This window comes from Rhipicephalus microplus, chromosome 6, assembly GCF_043290135.1.
Source record: "Rhipicephalus microplus isolate Deutch F79 chromosome 6, USDA_Rmic, whole genome shotgun sequence".
Classification (NCBI taxonomy): Eukaryota; Metazoa; Arthropoda; class Arachnida; order Ixodida; family Ixodidae; genus Rhipicephalus; species Rhipicephalus microplus.
In genome coordinates, this window is record NC_134705.1 from 169,901,030 (window position 1) to 169,925,341 (window position 24,312).

General features: G+C 43.5%; 1 long non-coding RNA gene across 1 annotated transcript; it reads left to right on the forward strand.

Moving 5' to 3' along the window:
* The first annotated feature begins 1,038 nt into the window (after positions 1 to 1,038).
* Positions 1,039 to 21,857, forward strand: LOC142765033 (uncharacterized). Its single transcript, XR_012884032.1, has 4 exons — positions 1,039 to 1,153; positions 4,026 to 4,061; positions 5,632 to 5,814; positions 21,681 to 21,857. It is a non-coding gene; the product is annotated as an uncharacterized LOC142765033 (long non-coding RNA).
* Positions 21,858 to 24,312: the final 2,455 nt, after the last annotated feature.

The window sequence follows — 24,312 nt, forward strand, 5'->3', positions numbered from 1 at the left end:
TTGATCACTCTTGACGTGGTGCAGCTTACCCAGTACACCGAATTAGCACGCCAGTTAGCACGCCACCGTGACACTTATTACACATTACGCACCAGCAGAGTATAGACGCATGCCACTACAACGCTCGCCATCGACAAGTTGAATACCATCCAGGCGATCAAGTTTGGGTGTGGACTCCAATCTGACGCCAAGGATTGTCGGAAAAACTGCCCAGTCGCTACTTCGGACCATAGAAAGTGTTGCGACGTGTGAGCGATGTGAACTACGAGGTAGTCCCTGACGGCGCCTTCTCGCCACGACGGCGAAGGCGCTCCTCGGAAATTGTGCACGTAGTGCGACTGAAGCCGTACTTCACGCGGTAGTGTGACTGCGCATGAACCTTATCGCTGTTCTGGTGTATGAGCGTATTTTCTGTTGGTTCACCCCGACTTTGCCTTTGTACTTTCCGAGCATCAGAGTGATGCCTTTTTATTTCAGAGGGGGAATGATGCCATTTGGCCGTGAGTTCGGCGAGCGCAAGCCATGGCTGCCCGCGAGAACGGAAGACGATGTTCTGGGGCAGCGCGTGCTCTGGCTAGTTGTTGATTATTGAGGCAGCCATCTTGCCAGTTTTCGGTGCGTCTCCCCGCCAGCTCAGTTCGTCCTAGCTGAAGACCTGTTGTAGCACGTGACAATAGTAATTATTCATTTATTTAGGCGTGTATAACAAATTCCTTCAAAATAAATATTCATAGAGAATGCCTTTTCTGTATTCAGTTTTTTCTCGTCTTGCTTTGGAGCTGTGTTTTCGTGCAGTCTATTAATCAAGTAAGTAGCCTAAGAAACAGTTTGATATTGTAGTTGTAAAAGTTTATTAAAAGTTTGTTAAACAATCCTTCTTCACTACGCCGCACTGGTAGTGTTACTTCTCCAACGCCATTCTATCAGCATAGTGTGCATGAAAATATTTTAAAGAAAACTCCATACAAGTCGCAAGAAAGCTACTACGTTAACAACAAAAGTGGTTGTTTCCAGAACAGTCGATGCAAAAGACTTTTCTTTAAAAGGGTGCGTCATTTGCGGTTTCTTACGCAGATGTATTGGAGCTTGCTCCGACGAATGGAACTCCAACGCTGCGTGTTGGCACTGCTTCTATGTGTTCTGCAGGTTCATGGTAAGTTGGTTCATAGCCAATGAGCCCTTCTTTGTATTGTTCAGTAGAAGCGTTGTATTTTTTGATCTATCAAAAATACGTCATGTTTACGCGAAAACTTGCAACCTCCTTTACTGTGAGCACTTACAGGAAAACCTGGCGAGCAAATACAGTCTGTGTTGCAAAACACAAACACATTGAGACTGACGCACGGACAGAATAAAGCATATGCTGCGTAGTCCGTAATATATCTCTCGAGACAGATGAATGGCTTTCGGGAGCTCATGACAAAGCAAGCCGTGTTTTCAATATCACAAATAAAGTTAAAAATGGGTCAACTACCCGGGAGTCGATCTACATGCGTGAACAATATGAATGTGTGTGGGTGTATGGGCTTCTCCGATCATCACATGTAGTTTTCTATGGCAAAGAAGCAAAACCTTGTGTTGTTGTGTGGCGAATTTCTGAAAACTGAAACATCATCCAAAGTGGGAAACTTAGCGGTCACTCACTTTGCAGTTATCTCAAAGAAGTGCTTTCTATCACTAAATTGAGAAAAGGAGGAAATAGTTTTATGTTAAAGAAGGTTTGTGCGCAAACGTGAACAAAACAGGCCTGCTTAAGATAGTCGATAAATGAAAGGAACACCTAGGAAGAAAACGATTTCTTGCGTAGGAGTAACCTTCTCCTTCACAATCCAAAAAAGCACTGCGCTGGTGGTTGGAACGTGCTGCGAGAGAAACCGCGAAAAGAAAGTGCTGATAGGATGCCACCTTAAAGCTTCCATGCCATTCACCACGATGTCATAGGTCTTGACAGCGCCTACTGGGGCCTATAGCGTAGATTTCAATCAGTGAACATGAAGTACATTGTCCTGTGATGTGGCCATAGACTTGACAGATACATCGAGAGGGAGAGAGAGAGAGAAATGGAGAGAAAAGGTAGGGAGGTTAGCCAAGCTTGGCTCGGTTGGTTACCCTACACTTGGGGGAAGGGAGGGGGCATATTAGAAAGGAAAGAAATAGCGATAAAAAAGAGTAAGAAATAGATGTATGCAACATTTGCGTCTGTGAGAAGACGCGTGAGCACATTCTACGGCATTACTGCCCAGCACTCTAGTCTGAACGACATGTTATGGAAACCAAGATATATCAGTTGGATTCGCCACCACTTACAGAAAAGACAATCCTGGGATCTTGGTCGACGGTTTCACATACGCACACAGCCACGAAAGCTCTCTTGTGCTTTTTGAGGACACCAAACTCCACGAGCGCTTATGAAAGAATCCACATCGAGAAATTTTAGTGCGGCGAATGGTGTCAATATTCGATATATGTGAATTTTGAAGTGCGTGAGGTCACGCTATAAGGTTTTGGCGCAAAATTTAAACATGAGAAGTTGAGGTTGACTTTCTTCGCTGATATTAATCCTATGATGGTGTACTTGACGACAATAGCGTTTTCAGACGACAATTCATCAATGTAAACAGACTTATAATTTTTCTTTAGTGTCCCCGGTGCACAGGAAGATAACAGTCGACGCGTGTGTTGTCTTGATTGCTTAATGATATAACTTTACTCATCATGCTTTCGTAGTTCATAAAGAATCGACATGCCATCGCGAGTGTGCTCCGCATGAATTGAGCATTAAATCAGAGAAATGCAGGCGTTTGCATTCACTGGTATATCCACAGATGTATTGGCGAATGTGTGGGAGCATATATACTACAAATACTGCCTGATTTCAGTGTAAAATTTTCTACTCAAATCTACGTACACGCAGACTGCAATCTAATAGGTTACATATTTTGTTGGTATTTGAATGGCACATCTTAATTAGAGACAAGAATTCATAAGGTAAAAGGAAAATCATAACGAGGAACACCAATGCACGTATTAATTCGCGAAAAAACCTGGAAAGCATCGAAGCATTTATGGTAAGTGGCTTGTAGCAGTTAACGTCGCGTATTTAAAATCATTTTAGAAGCTTTCTCGTCAAGCTTCTTATGCTCGTGTCCTGTCTGGCGGCGCTGGAGTGTACATCAGTGTTGCCAGTGTACGCTACAGTCCCCTCTCCGATAATTCTAAGAATGTTCCTTACATTGCGCTCTGCCACTCAAGGGGTTAGTTTTCGATTGTCCACGCGCTCGCCTCCTCGCATCTACGTTCACTTCGATCTCGTCGCTTCTTAAGCCCAGCACTACGTATCAAGTTTTTACGATAAGTGTTACGCACGGTTGCCAATATTCTCCCAAGTACCCTTACCTGCCTGCTTTCCATCCTGTCGAAGAACGCCTGATAGCTCCACATCTGCAATTTATGAGTGTAAGGCTTCTGACTCACGGCATGAGGCCATTGCGGCATATAGGGGCAGGTGGTTAACGCGCTGATTGACGTGGTCAACACTGTGCAGTGGAGGCCACAAAACGTGCCCAACAAGGCTGTTTTCAACGTACATATAATTCGCCGGCTCGGTAACAAGCCTACCTTCAGAACTGGTCTCGCCAAGAAACGCTCCACGCACCTCCGAGCAAGCTCTTCTGATATTATTCATTTTGTGGATATGACTGTCTGTGTTTTTTTTGCAGTTCCTAATACGAGCACACTTTTGTCAGCTTCTATAACTTTGTTTGTTAAACAGGAGACATAGGTTACGTCAGCAGCAACGAAATGTCTTTTTAATTGAATCCATGCTCTCAGCCTGGCCAAGAAAGCCAGTTTAAGATGTCGGTAAATTTCAAGAACACTCAAGCACCCTTCATCTGGCTCACCTGATAACATTTCATTGGAGGCTTTATCACATGCGAAATCTTTACCGCGGCTTTACTATAATCCAAATTACGGTCTTGGTATTCACATTTTAAGGAGTTGTTGGTGCCTCTTTTTTATTTCAGGATGGAATTGTTTCAAGAATTGCAAGACGAAGAAACGTACGTTGTATAGCTTGCCATTTATTCATTTCAAAGAAGTCGCATAGTACTGTACAGTAGAACGCCTCTCATGAAAATATTTTTTTCGCGTAAGAGCGTCTGTAAAAATGTGTCCTTATTTTCACATGTTTCGTCTAACATTTGTAGCTAAAGCAAAAACGTTGAATCAAACAAGCATACAAGCCGGCAAGGAATTGTGGCATAAGCAGAAGCGAATGATATGAAAAATGCACTTTGCGTCCTTTAAGTTGACGTCATATCCGTGACAAAAACACGCCATGAAGCCGACACTTTGCCGATACTTTTTATGCTCTAGCATAAAACACTTGCGTGTTTTATGCTAGGGTTCACTAAGACGTGACGACATGATGTGTTTTCGTCACGGAAATGACGTCAAATAACAGGACGTTAAGAGATGAAAAAAGAAAGTGCAAGAGTTTTTACCGCGGGAAATTGAACCTATGACTTCTTGGACGTGACAGTCAGCGCTGGGTGCTATATCAACAAACTTACCGAGGCTTTTTTTTTCTTTATGGAACAAACCTACCGAGACAGTTTCGTGCCATGGCACAAAGGCCAGTTTGTATATCTCACACAGTCTCTCTCCCAAGCCATCCTCGGTTGGCAGTGGTAGGGGAGGCGGAATGGTGCCGCCATGTGTAAGCTAGGAAGTGAAGTAATGTGGCATCATTCTTGCTGGTGCTGAAGAAGAACGAGCCGACGACTATTCAGTTAAAGCTTAACTTCGGAGTCTGCGCGCTGCATGGCGTGCAGACTTGAAGGGTATGGTTAAAGAGTCGCGATGCCAACGGGGAAAAAAAATCCACGATTGAAGCTCTGGGTATCGTCTCGGTGAGTAACCAGACGTTACCCGAATGTTTTCACATATAATGCAAACTGAGTGACGTGAAGTATATATATAAAAGGAAACTTATTTCGTAGAAGCAATCCCGTCTACCGGAAAAACTGAGCGGCAACGCCGTCAACGAGCTGGTACCCCGTATTTCAGGGCACCGAAAGCAGTGGCTCAACTATTTACTGCACACGCTTGCTGTCTCTAATTTGCTTGCGTGAGATAGTATTGTCAAGGGTGATTTACGGTAAGAACGATTTTCAGTGCTTTGCCCACTCGTTGTGATTAACTACATGAAAATGCGTAGATTTTGTTTTTTTAGACCTTTTTCGTATTTATAAGCTCGACCTGAGTATTGATAGCCTTGTTTAAGGCCTCTGATGACGAGTAGATCTTGAGCCTGATCAGGCCACATGAGACCAAGTGGTGACAAGCACGGCCCGTTAATGTCGGCTCTTATAAGATGATGGCAGTTTCTGCGACCGTATCTCTCATCGCAGTGTAAAGAGGAAGGAAGTACGTATATCCATGGATAGATGTTTGTAAAAACAATGATCCAAAGTACAGATAGCTTCTGCTTTTGAAATTGACAGCTAAAATGCATGTGGTAGCCTATAGTACAATTACTGATTTGGAAATATTTTCAAAATTGTTTCATTGATTAAGTATTCTTATATGTATACATATAAAAATAAGGCTGTCTTGCAAAATTTTCAGCCACATACCTACCTACACCATCCCGATGTCTAAAGCCGCCCATCCTTGGTTACTGTATTCCATTGGGTGAAGCTTGGTTCTTTGATTTCGGTACAAAGAAATGTACACGAGTTGATCCCTCCCTTTGCGGCACTGGCAAAAATCTCTTTAGGACGGAAGACCAATGCAGGAAGGTCTGTACAAGTGAGTATAAATATTCCAACGTTTCGTTATCCATTTTACTGAATTGCTATAGAGAGCATAAGTCATAGAATAAGGCTAATCGCACACGCTGTGTATCAGATAGACTAAAAAAATTCTGCATTGATATGCGTATGGCGAATAAAATTTGAATAAATATATAGGCACAATTGTCTGTCCAAGCCTGTTCACAACGCAAATTTCGCCTTTGAAGAAAACCCTGCGAAAGCCACTTGATTTAGCAATGTCATTCTGCATCGTGTCACCCAATTTTTTAAAAGAACATAGCGGTAATAAAAAGCTGAAGCGCCATTATAAGCATCTAGTATTTTACGTGCATTCACAGGCACTATTTACGAGAGCCGGCACCTCTATGTAGACAGGACTACCTGCGTCGGGGCATGTGGCAAGGCGTTCTGTAAAGCTTGGTGTCAGGGACCCGCCGGACACAGCTGCACCATTGGGCCGGTGATCAAGAGCTCCACATACGACAGCAGAAATGCCTGTGTAAGGCAGAGTTACATGATCGTGAAGATCCCCTTCACCTTGGTCACTGAGAAATAGCAAGACAGTAGGGGCAGGAAATGCATCCTCCAGATTGGGCTTTTCTCTTAAGCTCCGTCTTCGGGGAAGGTCGAGTTTTACGGGCAGGTAGCACATAGAACCAGACCGAAAGCAGCTATGAGCTTGGAGCTCCACTGTGCCTACAACTGCTGTTTCCAGCCTTCATACCAGTGCCACGGCACTGCGTCTTCCCGAAAACAATCTAATGTGACGAACCATTTCCAGTGCTCTGTCCAGGCCTCACGCACCGCCGGTGCCCTGACGATGTCTACCCAGGTATGCTGCTACAAGATGGACGGCGATGGCGGGGCAGCACCTGAGAATGCTGAAATCACCGAGGCAAAGCAGCCGAGCTGCTCTGAAAGCTGCAAGAGGGCGCTCCTCAGCTCTTTACGTTACTCACATATGAGCAGGCCTCAAAATCTTGCGAGGCGACTGCACTCAACATGGCGTCGCTTGTGCTCGGGGCCGGAAGGATTGCAGGGAACAGCGCTGAGCTCATCGCTGTCACGGCATTGACCGTGACGCTGAGTTGCGTGAAGGTACGTCGCAGCTCTACGGCGCTGTGTTGAGTTAAGCCTGAAGAGGCAGGGATAACGTTCCCCCAGTCTGCAGTGGTTTTCGTACTCACAATGTTGAGATAAACGAGCAAGGAAGCCAGTATGGAGTTCCGTGGTGGCTCGTATTTTGGTAGAGTATTGGTAGCAGAATGCCGGCTGTAGAAAGCTTGAACAGCGTTTCCAAAGAATGGGAGCCCGTGCGTATTCCTGCCACAAAGTTGTGTCATATTGTCCGTTAGGTCATGCCCTGGTACCGCATGGGAGGCATGAATGTCGTCCACTGATGGTCTGATACGCAGCTGAAGCAGCGGCCGGGTTGATAACTCCATCACCAAGGAAGCGCGGGCGGTATTCCTGGCTGGAGAAACCCGCCCTGCTGACGACTAACGAGGCTATGGACAGGTGGCTTCGGCCACAAGGTGCAATTGTCGACTGCGTCATTCTAAGTAAGCAGAAAGAGACAGAACCCGATCCTGGGCCATATATATATATATATATATATATATATATATATATATATATATATATATATATATATATATATATATATATATATATATATATATATATATATATATATATATATATAGGACGTATGAAGCGATGGTTAGGAGAAGTAGAGAAGGAAGAAGTGAGAATGGAATAAACATGGGGTAGGAGCCAGGCCACGTCGCCAATACATCAGAGCGTCACACGAGTCGGCAGGATGAAGACCTCGCAACCACTTCATCGCCCGGCCATTATCATCGAAGACCTCAGCGAGACACAGTGACCGAACGTGGACCACAGAAGAACGTGGACCACCAAGACCACCAAGCATCATGACAGCAGCATCAGACGACCTTGACATCCCTAAGTACACCGGATCAGCGTACGACGAACCCGTACAGGACTGGTACAGGAATGGGATGGTGTCTGAATCTTTGCGTGGTAGAACTGGTGAATTTTTGTCTTGTTTGGTGTTTCTTGAGGTTTTGAAGCTGTAATCCTAGGCGCAGTCTTGATATTTTGTGCCAAATGCGTTTCTGGCGCCGATCCCTTATGCAGAGCAAGCCTCTTAAAACAAATTCAAGAAGCGAGGCAACTTCGCATAAGAAATCGGCGCCAGAAACGCATTTGGCACAAAATATTAAGACTGCGCCTAAGATTACAGCTCCAAAACCAACGGAAACACCGAAAAAAACAAAAAGTCACCAGTTCTACCACGCAAAGATTCAGACACCCCATCCAATCAGTTTCCGACAACGGAGCCGACCCCATAGAAAACTACGAAATAGACTGAACGTTATAATTTGTACAACGCACGAACATAGACATAATTCCTTGAACTTCAGTTCTTGCAGGCTGCAAGCACTAATTCTGTTTCAGCCGCGACACAGAATGCAGCGCGTACGACAGAGGATTCGGCGCCTGCGACATTCGACCTTCAAATGCTCCAAGGACTTCAAACCTTGTTCGTTTCTAGCAGGTGCTCAAGTCATGTCATGGTCAGTGCAGTTTTTCAAGACGCAGTTACCTTCTTCAGAACGCCACAGCCAACCTCGCCCACCAGAACTTCCCCATTCAATGGACTGCTGCACTCTTTTCTGAAGTTTTGCGAATTTACGGAACACCACTGGGACATGAAACCAATTGTGCATTTTGACATTTCGGACTTCTCAACCTTGCCTTGTTTACTTGTTCTTGTTCATAATCCATGCCTTCTTTCGGGGGGAGGGGGAATCATGTGACGTGTGAAGTGATGGTTAGGAGAAGTAGAGAAGGAAGAAGTGAGAATGAAATAAACTTGGGGTAGGAGCCAGGCCACGTCGCCAATACATCATAGCTATATATATATATATATATATATATATATATATATATATATATATATATATATATATATATATATATATATATATATTCGCGAGAAAGGATTACACCTGCTTAATTATAGTATCGGTCGCACTATAACTTGTATAGCAAACAACTTATTATATGTGAAAAATGCAGCCACACGTAACGCAACAAATTTCCTCAGGCGCTTGCTTATATGAACGAAACTACACTGCGCGCTTAGATATGCCTGAATATTGATGAGAATGTACACACACTAAATAACGGTGCACTGACCTAGGAGAATGAGCTCGTCGTGAGCGAATTGCTCAGACCGACCTACCTCAGTGACCTTCACCTGCTTTACAATGCTCAAGTTTTTGATTTCATTTCATTTCATTTCATTTTATTACCTTAAAGACCCCATTGAAGGGGTATTACATAAGGGGTGGGTACATATATGAAAACGTGAAAGCCATTTTTTTTTACAATGCAAGGTAATTTGTTACGGTGTTCAAAAAAGTGGTAGGACAGGTTATGGCGGTGATTTCGTTAGAAAGGCCGTTCCAGTCCGTAGCTGCACGAAAAAAGAATGAGGACGAAAAAGTGACGGTGCGCGTACGCGGCCGCTCAACTTGTTGCGGGTGACCAGTGCGATGGGAGATGCGTGCCGGAGGAAGAATGTATGGTGGCCTGCCGAGCGAGCTGTAAAAAAACTTGTGAAAAAGGGAGAGACTAGAAATGCGGCGACGAGATGCAAGCAATGATAGGCCAGATTCTGTTTTCAGTGCCGATATGCTGACGTCGTAAGAGTACGTAGAATGAATAAATCGTGTGGCTCGATTTTGAAGTGACTCGAGTTGATTGATGAGATATGCTTGATGGGGGCTCCAAATGGCTGATGCGTATTCTATCTTCGTCCTTACGAGAGATTGATAAGCTAGTAATTTGACATTATTAGGAGCGTGACGCAAATGGCGTTTTAAAAACCCGAGTGTTTTGTTGGCAGATGCAATGATGTTCGTAATATGCGTTGCCCAGGTTAAATCGCTACAAAGGGTTACTCCGAGATATTTATAGGAAGGAACTAATTCGAGGTTTGTGTCAGCAATTTGGTACGGGAATACTATCGGATTTCGACGGCGGTGAAAGTAAACAGTTTTACATTTGTTAGGGTTGAGTTCCATTAGCCAAAGGTTACACCAATCCTGTAAGCTTAGTAAGTCAGTTTGAAGAGACGTGTTATCCGAAACGTTGTTTATTTTACGATAAATAACGCAGTCGTCTGCAAACATGCGTATGTTAGAAGATACATGTAATGGTAGGTCATTAATGTAAATCAAAAACAGAAGCGGGCCTAGGACAGACCCTTGAGGGACACCTGAGGTTACGGGGGTAGTGTTAGACATTTGATTGTTGACGGAAACTGATTGCGAACGATTAGTTAGGAATTCTTTAATCCATGCTAATACGTCATAATTTAAATTCAACGCGGCAAGCTTTAGTAGTAGGCGCTCATGAGGAACTTTGTCAAATGCCTTTGCGAAATCGATGAAGATGGCGTCAGTCTGAAGGTTAGAGTCGAGGTTAACATGCAGGTCGTGAACAAACGCAAACATCCTTCTCCGTTTTGTGTCTCCCGCATCTTTTGGGAAATGATAGAACGATACGTATTTATACTTCGACCGCGATGTCACGCACTGCGGCGTACTGCAATGATCTTCGGACATCGCTTTCTTCCTTTTCAGGCTCTCACTTGTGGCATGGTGAAAATAAAGGAACTATGAACCGCTTCTCGACGTCTGTACTGTGGTAACATATCTACTTTTAAACTTGGTCCTGTTAGCGTCGTTTTCAGGCGTGGCCGCTAGGTGGCGAGCGCTCAGTTGGAGCCGCGAATAAAGCGAGTTATATAACTTTTCCCAGATTTATAATACACTTACATGCTATGGTTATCTATGTAGATTGTGACCTTAAAAAAATCAAACACATCACTTCACATTCATCATCATCATCATCATCAGCCTGACTACGTCCACTGCAGGACAAAGGCCTCTCCCATGTTCCGCCAGTTAACCCGGTCCTGTGCTTGCTGCTGCCAATTTATACCCGCAAACTTCTTAATCTCATCTGCCCACCTAACCTTCTGTCTCCCCCTAACCCGCTTCCCTTCTCTGGGAATCCAGTCAGTTACCCTTAATGACCAGCGGTTATCCTGTCTACGCGCTACATGCCCTGCCCATGTCCATTTCTTCTTCTTGATTTCAGCTATGATATCCTTAACCCCCGTTTGTTCCCTAATCCACTCTGCTCTCTTCTTGTCTCTTAAGGTTACACCTACCATTTTTCTTTCCATTGCTCGCTGCGTCGTCCTCAATTTAAGCTGAACCCTCTTTGTAAGTCTCCAGGTTTCTGCTCCGTAGCTAAGTACCGGCAAGATACAGCTGTTATATACCTTCCTCTTGAGGGATAGTGGCAAACTACCTGTCATAATTTGAGAGTGCTTGCCAAATGTGCTCCACCCCATTCTTATTCTTCTAGTTACTTCAGTCTCGTGGTTCGGCTCTGCGGTTATTACCTGCCCTAAGTAGACATAGTCTTTTACAACTTCAAGTGCACTATTACCTATCTCGAAGCGCTGCTCCTTGCCGAGGTTGTTGTACATTACTTTCGTTTTCTGCAGATTAATTTTGAGACCCACCTTTCTGCTCTCCTTGTCTAGCTCCGTAATCATGAGTTGCAATTCGTCCCCCGAGTTACTCAGCAATGCAATGTCATCGGCGAAGCGCAGGTTACTAAGGTATTCTCCATTGACTCTTATCCCTAACTGTTCCCATTCTAGGCTTCTGAAAACCTCCTGTAAGCACGCGGTAAATAGCATTGGGGAAATTGTGTCCCCCTGCCTTACACCCTTCTTGATTGGTATTCTGTTGCTTTCTTTATGAAGCACTATGGTAGCAGTTGATCCCCTGTAGATTTCTTCCAGAATGTTTATATATACTTCATCTACGCCCTGATTCCGCAGTGTTTGCATGACGGCTGATATTTCTACTGAATCAAACGCTTTCTCGTAATCTATGAAGGCTATGTATAGGGGTTGGTTATACTCTGAGCATTTCTCTATTACCTGATTGATAGTATGAATGTGGTCAATTGTTGAGTAGCCTGTTCGAAATCCTGCTTGTTCCTTTGGTTGATTAAATTCTAATGTTTTCTTTACTCTGTTAGCAATTACCTTTGTAAATAGCTTGTATACTACAGAGAGCAAGCTGACCGGCCTGTAATTCTTCAAGTCCTTGTCATCTCCTTTCTTATGTATTAAGATGATGTTAGCGTTCTTCCAAGACTCTGGTACTCTTCCCGTCAGGAGACACCTCGTAAACAGGGTGGCTAGTTTTTCTAACACAATCTGTCCTCCATCTTTCAGCAGATCTGATGTTACCTGATCCTCACCAGCAGCTTTGCCCCTTTGCATGCTCTCCAAAGCTTTCCTGACTTCTTCTATCATTACTGGTGGGGTGTAATCTGGGTTACTGCTAGTTCTTATAGTATTAAGGCCGTGGTTGTCACGGCTACTGTACAGATCTCTGTAAAACTCCTCTGCTATTTTAACTATCCTATCCATATTGGTAGTTATTTTGCCTTCTTTGTCCCTTAGTGCATACATCCGACTTTTGCCTATCCCAAGTTTCCTCTTCAATGCTTTGACACTTCCTCCGTTTTTCAGAGCGTGTTCAATTCTCTCCATGTTATACCTTCTTACATCGCATACCTTACGTCTATTAATCAACTTCGAAAGCTCTGCCAGTTCTATTTTGTCTGTTGTACTTGACACTTTCATGATTTGACGCTTCTTAATTAGGTTCTTCGTTTCCTGGGAAAGCTTGCCAGTGTCCTGTCTAACTACCCTGCCTCCAACTTCCACTGCACACTCCGTAATGATACTCGTTAGATTATCATTCATTGTATCTACGCTAAGGTTCGTTTCCTCACTAAGAGCCGAGTACCTGTTCTGCAGCGACACTCTGAATTCCTGTACTTTCCCTCTCAGTGCTAGCTGATTGATTGGCTTCTTGCGTATCAGTTTTTGTCGTTCCTTCTTCAAGTCTAGGCGAATTCGAGACCGTACTATTCTATGGTCACTGCATCGTACCTTGCTAATCACTTCCACATCCTGCACGATTCCAGGTTGTGCACTCATTATAAAGTCTATTTCGTTCTTATTTTCGCCATTAGGGCTCCTCCATGTCCACTTGCGGTTTTCTCGTTTTCGGTAGAAGGTATTCAAAATCCGTAAATTATTGCGTTCTGCGAATTCTACTAGTAGCTCTCCTCTGGCGTTTCTAGTACCGATGCCATAATCTCCTACTGCCTGGTCTCCAGCCTGCTTCTTCCCTACCTTTGCATTAAAGTCGCCCATCACTATAGTATACTGTGTTTTTACCTTACTCATTGCCAATTCCACGTCTTCATAGAAGCTTTCAACTGAAGCGTCATCATGGCTGGATGTAGGCGCGTAAGCCTGTACTACCTTCATCTTGTATCTTTTATTCAGTTTAATTACGATACCTACCACCCTTTAATTAATGCTATAGTATTACTCTATGTTGCCAGCTATGTTTCTGTGAATTAGGAACCCCACTCCCAGTTCTCTTCTGTCTGCCAAGCCCCTGTAGCAAAGGACGTGCCCATTCTGTAGCACCGTATAGGCCTCATCTGTCCTCCTAACCTCACTGAGCCCTATTATATCCCATTTAACAACCTCTAGCTCCTCGAATAGTACAGCTAGACTTCCCTCACTAGATAAGGTTCTAGAATTAAACGTTGCCAAGTTCAGGTTCCAATGGCGGCCTGTCCGGATCCAGAGATTCTTAGCACCCTCTGCTGCGTTGCAGATCTGACCGCCGCCATGGTCAGTTGCTTCGCAGCTGCTGGGGACTGAGGGCCGTGAGTTATTTGACGTAAGCATGTGGGAGGTAGTGGCCAGATACTGCACCAGGGTGGCCAATCCTTCTCTGGTGAGGGAGTGCGTTCTCGGCAGTGTTTGCCGGTGAGGCCGCACCCCAGGCCTCTTAATGCAGTTCCATCAACACGCGGATTTTTTTTTAATCCGGTTGGGAACTGCGCGGTACCGGGATTTGAACCACGGACCTCTTGCATGCGAGGCGGATGCTCTAACCACTACGCCATCGCCGCAGCCCACTTCACATTACGTGTAACCATTTCTGTATACAGGAGAGAATACGAGATGGGTTGAAATGCCACATACGACGGAGCAGTGATATGACATTAATGCACTTGCGTACTTGAAAAATCAGCCCAAACACGACAGATACGCAAGACACGAATGATATAGTACTTGTCTGGATCTCTGCTTTATTAAAATATCCAAAATATCTATGTCAAAGACTACAAAAAACTCTAAAAGAGTATCTTCATTGTTATCATCATCAGCTTGTCTACGCCCACTGCAGGACAAAGGCCTCTTCCATGTCCAGCCCGTCAGCTCGGTCCTGTGCTTGCTGCTGCCTCTTTATACCCGCAGACTTCCTAATCTCATCAGCCCACATAACTTTCTGACCGCCCCTTAACCGCTTGCCTTATCTTGGAATTCAGTCTGGGATTCGTACGGTCTAACGATTATCTTGCCTTCGCGGTACGTGCACTGCCCATGACTATAGCTTCTTCTTGGTTTCGGCTATGATGTCCTTAACAACCGTTTGTTGCCTGATGCACACTGCTCTATTTTGTTTCTTACGGTTACACCTATCATTTTCCTTTCCATTGCTCACTGCGTCCTCCTCAACCTAGGTTGAACCCTCTTTATAATCCTCTAGGTTTTAGCTCCGTAGGTAAGTACCGGTAAAATGCAGAAGTTATATACTTTCCCCCTGAGAGATAGTGGCAATCTAGTAGTATGAGAAGGCCCGCTGAATGTGTTCCACCCTATTCTTATTCTTCTAGTTACTTTGTTATTGTGGCTCGGCTCCGCAGTCACTACATGTCCTAAGTGTACGTACTCCTTTACAATTTCAAGTGCACTGCTACCTATCTCGAAACGTTGTTTTCTTCCGAGTTTGTTGTACATTACTTTCGTTTTCTGCAGAATAATTTTAAGACTTACCGTTCTGCTCACTTGTCTGATTCAATAATAACGAATATTCATTCATCCCCTGAGTTGCTCATCAATGCAATGTCATTGCCGATCCAGAGCTTACTAAGGTGCTCTCCATTATGTCGTATCCCTAGCTCTTCCCATTCTAGGCCTATGAAAACCTCCTGTAAGAATGTGCTAAATAACATTGGAGAGAAAGTTTCTCCTTGTATTACACCGTTATTTATTAGTATACTGCCGTTTCCTTTATGAAACACTATGCATTTGATTTGCTGTTAATTTCTTCCATAAGGATGTTGATATATGCTGCGTCGGCACCCTGATTCTGCATTGCCTCCATGACGGCTGATATTTCTACTGGATCAGATGCCTTCTTTTAATCTATGAAGGCTAGTGGTTGGGTGTATTCTGTGCTTTTATTTATCATGTGATTTATTGTATAAATGTGGTCCATTGTTGAGTAATCCGTACGAAAACCTCTTTGATCATTTGGTTGATTGAATTGTAATGTTGTTTTAATTATGCTAGCAATTACCTTTGTGAATAGCCTGCACACGTCTGAGAGCAAGCTGAGAAGCCTGTAATTCTTCAAGTCCTTATCATCGCCTTTCTTATAGATAAGGATGATGGTAGCATTGTTCAAAAATTATGTTACCCTACCCGTCTGAGCACACTCTTTAAACAGCGTGGCTAGTTTTTCTAACAATATCTATTCTCCACCATTAGCTGATCTGATGTTACCTGATCCTCACCAGTAGCTTTGCATCTTTGCATTCCTTCCAAGGCTTCTTCCTGGCTTCTTCTGTCATTGCTAGTGGTATGCCATCTGGGTTACTGATAGTTCTTACATTACGGTCGCGGTTGTCCCGGCTACTGAACACATCTCTGTACACCTCCTCCCCTAGCTACTTTAATTATCCTATCCATATTGGTAGTTACTTTGCCCTCCTTGTCTCTCAGGGCATACATCTGGTTCTTGCCTATCTCAAGTTAACTCTTCGCCGCCTTGACGCTTCCTTCGTTTTTTAGGGCACGAAAGGAGTGTACTGCTGTACGATTCTGATTCGTGAGCTAAACTAAAGGGCTTGAAATGTGTAACAAGGATGGGAGTACTATGTGTTGGTCAAACTGGCGTAGCGCAGACGCATTTCTCACTATCTAGCCACGTAGGTTAGCCCGGCTGGGGCGTGAGACCGCAAGCCTGCAAATGGAGGCCTTTCGAGAAGCCTTGTTTTTACGGAAACACATAAGCCTTCTTGAGCGGTACACACCTTTGCCCGTATCCATACTTTCGTAAACAGGACCTCATCAAGTGTGAGGCTTACGGGAAGGCTTTATGCGCTTCCTTATAGTTGAGTACCTATAGTCGGTTACCGCCTAAGAAGAAACGCAAGCTTTGCCCACAGGAGTCCCCGTCCCACCGATGCCAGAATTAGTAGACATGTCTTACTCAATTATAGTCAAATGTTTACGTGACGTCATATTTTCTTGGTTTCACACATACTACTTGCCCGTGCCGGCTTGTGTTCTGTTTGCTAGATTTCGGTCGGAAAATTCTACTTTCTTGCAAGTTTCATCGAAAATTCAGACTTCACTGCACTGCGAAACAAAACGTTTTTCAAGTAACGACAAACTTTCAAGTTGCAACGTGCGTAGTATTTGCATAATTGTCGAAAACGTGTTCATCGTTCGAACGAAAACTGACAGCCGTTGCTCTGTTGCGCAGGCGAACGACAGGCTTGCTGCAGTACTAGGGGTGGAGCGCGTATTTATTTTTCAGTTGTAACTGGCTATATCACTCTAAATCCCTAACCACTTTTACTGAACACGCATTTAGAGTACTCTCACTGTGCCCCGGCAGTATAACGAACTTAGAAGGGCAGTGAATACACTGTATCTATTATAGTAAGTAGGCCCACTAATAAGAGGACGTTGATGCAATGTCGCAGTGGTGGCGCGAAACCGGAAGGAATTGCAGCTGAAGCCAATGTACGTCTACCGTGCTGTTTCTATGTCTATTTCTTACTCTTTCTCGCTATCAAGTTCTCTTTCTTCTTTCTCACTATTTCTTGTTTTCTCTTTCTGTATCTTTCTGTCATTGTTTCTCTTTATGTCGTGCACAAACTCTTTTATCTTTTTTTAATGCCGAACAGCTTATGGCTGAGTTCTATCCAGTATGCGTGACTACCCTTGCTGAGCGTGCGCAACGGCTGGCCCACCACTGCTAGAACGCGCTCATGCGCTTGCGCGTTCTGGTCTGTGTGGAATGAATCATAGAGCTTCCTAATACACACTAGAGGAAACTCTGGCGCTAGTTTCTATGGGAGCTGAACCACACGGCGCTTCAGCGAGCATGGGAATGATGAGTAGTACACACATTTGTCTAATCTTCGTACTTCTGGCCTGCTTTTGGCTCCGTGTGTGTTCGTGTGACTTGGAGTTGTCTTCTCACGAAACAAATATTAGGAAATGTTAAGCGGCTGCGCTTCACCATTTATTCTGTTAGACTTATCTTTTCAAATCGGGTCACTAAGTTCAAAAGGGTTGAATCTCTCCTTCAAAACAAAACCGAAACACGGCAATAAACGGAGCTGCAAGTACGATTTGCCATCCGCAAGTACGAAGACTAGGCAAATGTGTTTAGTAGCCATCATTTCCATGGTCGCTGAATGATCGCAGCGCCAGAGTCCCCTTTAGTTAATTTTAGGAAACTCTATGGGCTGAATAAGGTGCTGTGGCCTCTCCTACTTATCCTCTCTGAGCCATCATAGAATGACGTCGGGGAACGATATTCTGAAGACGCGCGATAAACCAACGCTATCTTTCCTCGTCGTAATTATAGGCGCGCGCTAGCGAATTCGGGCTTTCGTAAGAAGCTGCTTGTCGTGTTCCGAGATTATCCCACACAATGTATTTGCAGCCGACATCTGCCGCTGAAGTAACAACGTTTTATCAGAAGCTTAGGAGCAGTCGCAGCTGCGATGCGGATGAGTTAAAAATAAGTCTATCAAATACATTAGAAATTTAATTGCACCCCACTTGCACACATTTATAACTTCTCTCTTTCTACTGATATTTTTCCAGACAGCATGCACGTGGCTCAAGTTTCGGTAATTTACAAGAAAGGAGACCAAAATAGCTTAACAAACTATTGTCTGGTGTCAATCTTGCCCATATTTTCAAAGGGACTTGAGAAACTAATAAACTGTCAAACTGAAAAATTCTCAAGAAAGTATAACATGTTAACAAATCGTCAATTAGGCTTCAAAAAGGGCCGTGGCACTGGGACCGCACTTCTGGTTCAAGAAGAGGAAATAATATACAATTTTAGAAATAAACTCATCACACTAAGTATATTTCTACACTTCATTAAAGATTTCGATCGATTTAACCACTCAATTTTATGGGATAAGTTAGAACATTACGGGTTACGTAAAAAAGTACTTCAACTTACTAAATCTTATTTGAAAGCATGCTACAAATACGTCGAGTTAAATAAACATAAATCCCACCCTAGGCCTATTGAATTTGGTGTTCCCAAGAGTAGCATACTGGGACCAATGCTCTTCCTTTTACATAATAATGATATTGTTAGAGTTTATTATAATTGTAAGTATATAATGTATGCCGATGATTGTTCAGTACTTTTGAAGGAAGAGACTTGTAAACCATGACACGAAAGGGTAGTACATTCTGTTATAACTTGTAGACCCGGTGTAGGATAAATAAACTTATTTTAAGTGAATCGAAAATAAATGTGTGTACCATGCCCCCGGCAATTTAGGAAAAAAAGAGAGGACTTGAAAACTCGCAGGACATTTCAGATAAAAATACACAAGCAGATTGAAACTATTGGTGCATTTTTTTAGGAAATAGGAAAATATGTCCGGGAATCACCACGTTAAAGCTTTATTGCCAAAATTAAGCAGTGCAGCTGGCGTATTAAATCGGAACCGTCACCTTTTTACTCTTAGCTATAAAAGAATGTTAAATTTTCCCTTTTTAACTCACACTATTATTATTGTGCAATAATATGGGGAAACACGAGCTTATTTATAAAACCTACAGCAAATATTCGTGGTCCAAAAAAAAAGTGCAGCATGCACTAGAAAACTTCTTGTCTCTGAAACACGCATCTCCTTCATTCCTAAAACTTAAAGTCATGAAAATTCACAACAAGCATAATATGCTTAGAACATATATAAATAATATATTAAAAAGAAAAGAACTATTTGAAGCAAAAACGAATCTTTGAGCAAATATAATTTCCTACACTTTCAGGTATCACCTTTTACATCACGTTTCTTTCGCACGCATTTTTGATAGGGAAGAAAACCTGGATCATGTACTCGCTTTCACTCTAAACAAACTATACTAAGAAAATGTTGATGTATTAAACAGTACTAACAAATGCTGGCTGGATCTCTTTTTGTAGCGTAAGTCTTCATAAGAATGTATGGAGCAACATATGATTCCTGAGTAGTTCTTGGCAATCATTTCTTTCTCTTGCAGTGTTTTTTTCATTATGCACAGTTTATTTTGCTGTTAACCTGTTGTTATGTTTGCTAGTTTTGTTTTACAATACAACATTGTGGACAATAATATTTTTGATACCGATTTGTTTCGTACTGTCACTGCTGCTGTACGGGGGACCAGAGCCTAGTCAAGCTTTTTCTCTGATCTCCTATTCTCGCATGAACATTGCACTGTATTAGGCTTTGGGCAATGCGAAACTAAAATTTGGATTTGGATTGGATTGGATTGCTGTGGCCTCTCCCCCTTACGCTCTCTCTGCATTCACATGATGGCGTCGGGGAACGAGATTCTGCAGACGTGTGATGAACCTATGTGCTTTGATGTGGCGTAGAGTTGAAACCGCGTGATGTGTTCCAAAAAGAGTTCGTAACGAGTAACAACAACAGAAAATAAAGTGAATTCATGGTGTGCTCCACTTGCGAGGACGCGTTAACGTCCGGCAACTTGCCCGCAATGAACAAAACTTTAAATCAACGCATGCGTTGCTTCGCATGCTACTCACGGTTCTTTTTATTGGGAGATGGTGAAATTTGTTGTGCCTCTTTTCATACCTTCTTTTGTGTGGCTATATGTTTTTTTCTTTCTTTTCTTTTCCGCGATGATTGCCTTTCTTTCAGTTTATTTTTTCCTGTCCCTTTCTCTCTGTGTGTGTACTTTTTCTTTTGCTGACGAAGATCTTGTATCTCAAGCATGAAAAATTGGTGCTAGAGTTTTGGGAGCGAATAAGAAGATAGGCGAGCAGGAATACGAAGACGATGAAGGGAGTGTATCCTGATTCCTGATGGTAATAACTTTATTTTGCTGTGCACATGTAGACGGTCGTCTTCAGCAGCTGCTCTGTTAAAGCTCAGAGGTCCGACGTAAGCAGTGAAAGTGAAAGCAGTGAATTGGAATGTTATATCAAGGAAAGCTAGAAGCTAACTCACTTGGATGCTATTTCTATTAACTTCTCTGAAGAAGGCTGGTGTAGGAAAGTACGGCCACTCCAGGAAGTATAGTTTTCATACGGTTTTTGAAGAGGTCCAGCGCATACCGAAAAAGAAGAAACTACCGAGTCCGCCAACACAAAAGGACACAGCACTCTGTGATTTTCTGTCGGCTGGCTCAGCAGTTTCTTTTTTTTTCTGTTATTTGCTGGACCAATTCAAGTACAAGAAACCAACCGTGGCTAATCTTCAACATTTTTGGTCTCATGCCACTGCTATATCAATGAGAAGTAAGCGTAATTTAGCCATCTATCGAGATAGGATGAAAGCCAGCACCCGTTCCACGACACTTTGTTGCATTTGATGCTCGAGCAATGTAAACCGTTTACCGGTGCCTCGCCATGCTCATTTGGTGACAGAAACATGGGCGGCGCATCTTATCTCGCCTTTATCTGGCATCAATTGCAGGCCACGTACGCACGACCATGTTATCGCACACATTTACTTCGTGCAACTGAGGTGGCCGCCTCATTTGAGGTTCGTTTCCAACCCTCACGCCCGTTTACTCACACGTATAACGTACAATGCATTGGGTGATGTTATCGATTTAGGCCTTATAGCGAACATGACGGTGGCATTGACGACAACGCCTTTAAACCCCACCCCCACCCCTTCGAATCCTCCTGCGACAGTGTCTGCCTAATTCTATTTGCAATGAAATTTTATGGGATATTGAGGGGAGGCTGTGTGATGGCCAGCACATGTCAAACCAGGAAGGGAACGGATACTAATACTGATTTCGCGTGCGTTGTCTTCGCGGCGTCGTTGCTGCTGTGCAGCCACTGCATTTTCTAATCCAGAAAAAGGTACCTGTGCTTGGCACGACGTGCCTTGGATAAGGGCAGTGTCGTCTCTTCCTCTTTCCTTGTTTATATTTTCGTGCTGTTTTTACTTCCCAAGTATGAACCACCAACTAGCCCAACTTTCGCTGTTTTTGGATAAAAAATTGTCACGAGTGTGTCCAGTACTTTCCGCTACCTTCTTTTGTTTTGCTTGTATTTATCCGCAGTAGTGAGCCCAGTGCCTCATGAGGAGGAGAAGTAAGCACTTTTCCTCTCCACAAACCACTGTTTTTACTATTGTTATCCGTGCTGTTGCATCGTTTGACGATGCGATATGTCAACTATCTCAAAGCGAACATGACTCCTAAGCGGCCGAGGTTTGTCTGTCAGAGGTGAGGTACTAACCACAGATTTGTATCTTACTCTCATTTTCTTTTCGAAGAGTTTGGGGCACCATGAAAATGAGTATTGTTACGACCTGACGCAATACTGTCTGTTTGTGCTCTTTCAGATCCCGTTGGGTATGCGCAAGTGGTCTGCCTCGTTCGACCTGTTCTTGTGAGTGCCAGAGCACTGCTACAGACATGGTATTTTGAAATTGGGTGCTCTTGCTGCAAAAGATTGAACTACACTTTAGGCGCCGCAAGCACTAACTCATTTACGACAGAGACGAAGTGCCAACAGACGTGTCAACGCAAGTATTGCATATATTTTATGGTGAAAAAAAATTGATGAAAGTTTAGCAGAGCTGACACGCGTACACATATAAACAATGTTTATATGAACACAGTAGTCTAATGTCAAAAATTCTACGTAGTTGATGTTCAAGAATAATTACATAACTTGGGCCACGCCAATCAAGTTTGTATCTTGCACACTTTGAAGTTCGTGGTGTTGGTACTTATTAGATATTTCGAAGAATAGCTAACAGAGAGAGAAAAAGGAAGGCCAGGAGAGTAACTATTGACATCCGGTTCAGCCATCTTTGTATATGGCCCAATTCACGATTGCTAAAATGCTGCTTAACAAAGACTATGGAAGGAAACAGGTGTGATTACACTAATGGCAAAGCTTTTGTTTCGAAACAAGAGTTATTATGTGTGTATAGAATGAATGTACGTCATCCAAAACGAACGTTCAGATCTAGATATGATTCCACAATTTACACTCAGAAACGATTATTTCACTGAATCACAATGCATGTGGGAAAATCTTAAAAATAAAAGCACTAAAACATACTGTTACGGGTGAGAGATGTTTATTGTACTGGCGGGATGATAGATGGTTGCAAAAGTCTGGTGTGGCACAGAACGCATTCACTTCTTTTTCCTGGGTGCTCCGTCTGCAAGAATATGACTGATGTTTGCTTCAAGAGTGGCCGCCGTCATGCGGACGCTGACTGCCTATCGCAACTTCTCCTTCCCACGACTGAATGCGACGCCGACAATAGACCTCTACCGAGGTACGTCAGAGCATGACGTCACTGGTGCAATTGCAAGGCGGTGGTTGGCAAAACATTCCCGCCGTGGGCTGAGCGGAGTGCAGTCGCTCGAAGGCTTGGGGCAATTTTTTTTCTTTTTGAAAGCTTAATCATCATCTCACAGTGGCAACATTAGCTGTGGTATGCATGTGTCAGAGAAAATAGGTGTTTGATAAAGTGCGTGATGAAATATTCTCCACGCTGGCTGGCTGTTTATCTCAGAGAAGTGGACACACGTGGCGGCCTGTGCGAGGAACAGCGGCATCACCTTCGAAAATATGTAGTGTGACTGTGGCGTGAAGTGTGCGTTGAAAGGCATCGATAATATGGGTTCACCTTTACGGACGGTGAAACTGGAAGTAATGTGCCTGGTGTGTGCAGTGTGAATAACGCCATGCGTATTGTTTGCGAAAACACTGGTATTCCTTGTGGGCCTGTTTCAGTAACCAGTTGTCGATACAACTATACGATCTGACATTGTAGTCAAGATAAAAATACATTTGACGCAATCATCTGCAATTGAGTACATCTCAGCGTATGCGCAGCGTGCAGGAAAATAAAAGTTCATGATCTCCGGGTGATATATAGGACTACGCATGAGCTATAGGCCTGTTGTAGCGCTGCCGAATCTGCATATATGCTTCACCACGGCTATAACTTGTGTTATTGAATACCTGATACGTGTTATAGAAACAGCGGAGATTTTCGTTTCTTATCTACTATGTACTTTTTTACGGCTCGATCCTTATAAAGTGACAATGAGCATTAGAAGTGTGTATCAGGCCTAAAGGAGCAATATGTATGTACGAAAGCATGGTATAGGTGTTAAATGCAGCAAGGTAAGTGTTTCACATGTTATCATATATAACTGAGATGTCGGCTTTTACATCACATGAATTTTCACTGGGTTGTTAAGAACGAAGTGGCAGCATATCACTTTTATTTTGGCGAGAATATAGTAACCTCAGCCTATCCCACGGCAAGAAGTGCTTCTTTTTTTTTATTCATCTCCGATCAGACTTGTGGACAATGAGTGAGAATCTTATCCGTGACGTCGCGCACAGCAGCTCACAACCATGCTGCCGCCAATGCTGTACCTCGTTTAAAACTTCATTGCACATGCCACGATGGAAATTGAGTAAGTTTACATCCACGCCATGCAAATATTTCTCAAGGTGCCAGTAACCATGTACGTTGAAAACGTACGCGTTCAAAAAAGATCAAATTTTTTTTACGGCTGCCATCTACGTGGGTGAAGCCTACTGCGTGTTAGTCACGTCTCTCAGTACTCAAAACAATGTTTGTCCATCCATACAACTACGACGAGCAAATTTCCACATTATGAGTAGTGACCCTTCGGTGACCCCCTTCTTTCAGAATCTGTGACTTTAGAGCATAGCAATGCAGAAATTTCTGTCGAATAAATGCAGACACGCAGCTCTGTTATGCAGAAAGATGCCGCCGGAGGAAATTACTTGCCAACCAGCAGCTGCTCCGAGAGAGGGAGGGGGGTTGGGGTGGGGTGGGGTGCCTACATTGACGTCACACTCTATACAAACAGGGAGAGGTCTATTTAGACGACTGTCTGGCAGCCATTGACTCACGTTTTCCAGATTTGGAAGCGTTTCGTACATAGCGTCAAGACCGTAGCCTGGCTCATTTT